The following is a 5,610-nucleotide window of genomic DNA, read 5'->3' as shown; positions in this document are numbered from 1 at the left end:
ATTGATGTGTGCTTAGGTTGCTTCCATGACTTTGCTATTGTAGGACTGCAGTGAACAAGGGGGTGCATATACTCTTTTGAATTAGTGTTTCTGGTTTCTTTAGACTTATACCCAGAAGTACAATTACTGGGTCATAAGGCAATTCAATTTTTATTTTGTACAGTAACTCTATACTGCTTTCCACAGTGGCTGCACCAATCTGCATTTCTACCCACAGAGCATGAGGGGTCCCTTTTCTCTGCATCCTCACCAGCATTTGTTGTTTGTTGATGCTGACAGGTGTGAGCTCATATTTCACTGTGCTTTTAATTAGCATTTCTCTGATTAGTGATGTGGAGTATCTTTTCATATGTGTATTGGACATTTGTGTATTCTCTTTAGAGAAGTGTCTATTCAGGTCCTTTATCCATTTTTAACATAATTGGATTGTTTGGGTTTTTTGTTTGTTGTTGAGTTGTATGAGTTCTGTATAAATTTTGAATATTAAGTCCTTATTAAAAGTATCCTTGGTGAATATGTTCTCCCATTCAGTGGGTTGTCTTTTCATTTTGTTGATAACTTCCTTTGCTGTGCAAAAACATTTTAGTTTGATGTAATCCTATTTGTTTATTATTTCTTTTGTTTTTCTTGCCTGAGGAGATATATAAGAAAAACATATTACTGAGAGAAATGTCCAAGATTTTATGGCCTATGTTTTCTTCTAAGAGTTTTATGGTTTCCAGTGTTACATTTAAATCTTTAATCTATTTTGAGTTTATTCTTGTATGTAGTGTATGAAGGTGGTTAGTTTCATTTTTTGCATGTCTGTCCAATTTTCCCATCAGTTGTTGAATGGGTTTTGTTTACTTCATCCTATATTCTTGCCTCTTTTGTCAAATGCATATTAATTCACCATATAGGTGTGGGTTCATTTTTTTGCTCTCCAGTCTGTTCCATTGATTTGTATGTCTATAAGAGCACTCTGTAAATACAAGATTAACCTACTCTTAATCTTTCTTTTGTCTTGGCAAATCACCTTTACTATTTTGTTTCATCCCTTGTTTAACTAGAATATCTGCCTTGTCCTACATATACTTCTTTTGGGTTCAATACTTGATATAGCTCAAACTAATAGCAACATTCACTACACTTATCAACTATTTAAATAGTTGACAAGAAGTTAATGTCCTTTCAAATTCTGAAAATCAGCCAAACCTGGTTCTGACCTGGCAAACGCATTTCCATGGAAACTTACTGAAAATTAATCACCTGTCCAGAGTTCCTACAGGATTTTCCTTGCCTAATTTGAAGAAATAAGACTAATTTTGCATTATGAAAGTCATCATGGTTAAATAAATTATATAATAATCCTATCATATATTCTTCTTTAGCATCTTAATTATTTTAATTTTTCAATTATAACTGACATTCAGTATTATATTAGTTTTAGGTGTACACACTAGTGAATAGATGTTATATAACTTAGTGATTATCTTGATAAATCTCATAATCATCTGATACCATACATAGTTATTAGAATATTATTGACTATATTCCCTATGCTGTACTTCCCATGAATGTAAAGTACAGCATAGGGAATATAGCAACAATAACAACCAATTTCTCCTTTCACAATTTTCACCCATCATCATAACTCCCCTCTCATCTGGCAATTGTCAAAGTATTCTCTGTATGTATGAGTCTGTTCCTGTTTTGCTTGTTCTTTAGTTTGCTTTTTAGATTCAATTGTTGATAGATAGGCTTATATTTTTTTATTTTTTTGCCCATTTTTTCTTAAATAAGACCTTTTAATATTTCATGTAATATTGATTTGGTTGTGATGAACTCCTTTGGCATTTTTTTTACTGTAAAGTTCTTTATATGTTCTTTGGTTCTAAATGATAGCTCTGCTGGGTAGAGTAATCTTGGTTGGAGGTACTTGCTTTATATTACTTTGAATATTTTCTTCTGGCCTGTGAAGTTTCTGTTGAGAAATCAGCTGACAGTTTTATGGGAAATCCTTTGTGAGTAACTAACTGCTTTTCCCTTGCTGCTTTTAAGATTTTCTCTTTGTTTTTAATCTTTTGTATTTTAATTATGATATGTCTCAGTATGATCCTCTTTGGGTACATCTTGCTTGGGACTGTCTGTGCTTCCTGGACTTGTATGTCTATTTCCTTTACCAGGTTAGGGACATTTTCTGTCTTTATTTTTTCATATAGATTTTCAATTTCTTGCTCTCTCTCTTCTCCTTCCATCGCCACTGTGATGTAAATGCTGGTATGCCTAAAGTCCCAGACGTGTCTCACATCATTTTCATCCTTTTTTGGACTTCTTTTTCTTTTTGCAGTTCTGGTTCAGTGTTTTTTGTTTCCTTATATTCTAAATCACTAGATTTGATTCTTAGCTTCTCCTACTCTAGTATTGATTCTCTATAAGTTATTCTTCATTTCAATTAGTGTACTCTTTATTTTTGACTGGTTATTTTTTTATGGTTTCTATTTTTTTTTTTCATGCTGCTGAGATTCTCACTAAGTTTCTTCAGCTTTCTTATAACCACTGTTTTTAACTCTGCATCTGGTAGTTTGTCTCCATTTCATTTAGTTATTTGGGAGATTTTTTCCTGTTCTTCCATTCAGGGCCTGTTTCTTTGTCTCTGCATTTTGGCTGCTTCCCTAATTTTGTTTATATATATTAGGTAGGGCCACTACATCCCCCAAACTTGGTAAAGTAGCCTTGTGTAATAGGTGTCCTGTAGGGCCCAGTGCCACAGCCACCCCAGTTACCCAAGTGAGGTATTCCAGGTGTGCCCATGTGGCTTGTGTGCACTGTACTGTTGTAGTTGATCTTCGATTGCTGTTGACATCACTGGGAGGGATTGATCTCCAGGCCAATCACCTATAAGGACTTGCAGCAACTGCATCAGAGGAGCTACTGTGCAGGAGTGAACCCCACACAGCAGGAATTGCTTCAGTGGGACTTCAGTGTTCCCCAAATTCACATCTTGAGTGTGCTGCCCATGGAGGTGGTAGGATTGTATATGGCATGGTCTGAAGGTGTTCTTAATTATTTCCTTCAAATTGGTGACTAGTTCCTTTGTTGTTATATTGATTTTGCCTTATTGGACTATCATTGGGTATCTGGCTGAATAGTGTGGGTGACTGAAATGCCACTCTCTTTCAGGAATGCACAGAGTCTTGGGAGTTTTGCTTTTTCTTGTTCCTGCCTAGCATATAATATAAACTGAGCAGAGCCTTTTTATTGATAGGGACAATTTTCCAGAATTTAATTATTAGCACAGATTTTGTGCCATGCTTCTAGGTATCTATCACTCGCAGAAGATGAGCACATAAACATATAATTAAAATAAAATGAGATAAATTTCATAATAGTGGAAGGTAGACATGCTAAATGAAATCTTAGAGAGTGTAACATCTTCCTGAACTGGGACTGCAGTGAAACTGGGCTGGTTTCTAGAGATGAATAACTGATCAGATACAGAGTTTGGGAAAGAGCACTCTAGGCTTGTAGAACATGTCAAGGGCAGTGACACAGAAGAGTCTAAATTTTGAAACAGGTATTTGGTGCGCTTAAATGTAAAGATAGTATGGCATGTGGAGATTGGAGAGAGGTAAGCAAAAAGGCTGGGAATCCATTTAAATTATGAAGAGCCTCAAAGCCTCTAAAGAGTTATTTTTTTTCTGAATGCCAGAACAAGTCATTAAAATTTTCTAAATGAAGAACTTGTGTATTTGTATGTGTGTTTGACAAAGTTCACTCTGGTGATAATGAGGCATATCCATTGAAGGAAAAAAGCTAAAGTTAGAGAAATGAGTTTTTAGTCTATTTTTGTAGTCCATGTGATAAATACAAGGGTCTCTCCTAGACAATGAAAATGAAACAATAAAAACATTTATTCAGTGTCCTTACTAATCTTCATTATTCAGTGGCCTTCTAATCTTAAATTTGTACTTTCTTTAACCCAACCTGTCAGGTACTAGATTAATCTTTCCCATGAAGAACTTGAATTTTGTCACAGCCATGTACAAAAGCATTCCTTGATGTTCTCTTACTCCCAAGTTACATCTTTGCCTTTGCATCAAGTCTTATATTCTAGCTTTTATTTTATTTTTGATTTTTTATTATTTTCTTCCACAACCATAAATCTAGTCAAACCATTCTTTCCTGTGCACCTTGAAAATGTGTTCTCATAAACTTCAGCAAGTTATTCGGTTTCAATTGCCTCATGTTTACAGAGGAAATAGACAACTACAGAATTGTTATGAAAATTAAATCTGATAATCAGTTGTTTATGTCATGAGGGTACTAATCTAGAAAAGGTTATTTATGAGATTTTGATGTGGGCACTACTGAAGCCTAAAGGCTCATCCTGTTTGTCTAGATGACTACAGTACTAATATGCCATGTACAACTTCAGATGTCAGATAATTAACAGAAGGTCTGTCAATTATCAGTTTTGATTGAGTTTATTTTCTGGTAAATTGTGCATAACAACCCAAATTTCTAACCTTTGAAGAAAAGCACTCCATGCTGCTGAAGGAGGGAAATTAAACTCGTGAGCCTGTAGCTAAGGTTAGCAGATGAGGTGGGATGACTGCGATGCCCATGCAATATAAGAGGAAGAAGAAATGAGGATCAGGATATGGCATAGTTTATAGAGAAAACACTCACTTCTCGATTACCATACAAGAAATGTAAAATTATCACACAGGGACCTAAACTATAATTTTTGGCTAATAAAATTTTGGTCAGTGAAATTAATGACTCCTAATATATTACCTTAAAACAGCCTTATTACAGTAAATTGGCTAAGTGAATTACTGATTACTAAATGACTATTGCTTAGGAATCAAATATTCATTTTTAAAACCCAAGAAGAGATGATTACTGTAACTAATTCATACTCAGTTACAATCTGTCAATGAAGATACTTCATTGTTTATTCTTTTAAGGCTGTTATTTATTTATTTTTAGAGAGAGAGGAAGGGAAGGAGAAAGAAAAGGAGAGAAACATCAATATGAGGTTGCCTCTCTGCTCTCCCAACTGCGGACCTGGCCTGCAACCCAGGAATGTGCCCTGACTGGGAATGGATCCAGAGACCCTTTGGGTCACAGGTTTGTGCTCAGTTCACTGAATTACACAAGCCAGGGCAATTCTTTGTTTAATCAATAATATTTTATTATTTTCATATTTACAGGCACATGTTAGAGGACTGAAGCGAAGGCTACTCAGAAGCAATAGTTGTTACCACTTGGACAATTCTTTTAAGATATAAATTCTTGACTTTTTAATCTTAAAAACTAATTAATTATGTATTCATTGCAGTCATTATTTATGAAATTTTGTTTTGATTTGACCTCAGATAGACCCTATTTAACACCTTGCTGGATAATATAGCATTCATCTAAATCTATCAAGTTTTTCTTCAGAAAATCCAATATGAAAACACTACTAATTTTGCAGAAAAAATAACTTAGAGTGTGCTAGAAATGAACAAGAAGTTATCTACTGATACAAAATAATTCTGAATCTCATTTGTAAGAAAATTATATCATTTTAAAACTATAGTGTCAATAATTTAATTTTGATTTATTATATAATTAATAAAA

Source organism: Phyllostomus discolor, chromosome 2 (assembly GCF_004126475.2).
Source record: "Phyllostomus discolor isolate MPI-MPIP mPhyDis1 chromosome 2, mPhyDis1.pri.v3, whole genome shotgun sequence".
In the NCBI taxonomy this organism is placed as follows: domain Eukaryota; kingdom Metazoa; phylum Chordata; class Mammalia; order Chiroptera; family Phyllostomidae; genus Phyllostomus; species Phyllostomus discolor.
This window is presented reverse-complemented; position numbering follows the sequence as displayed.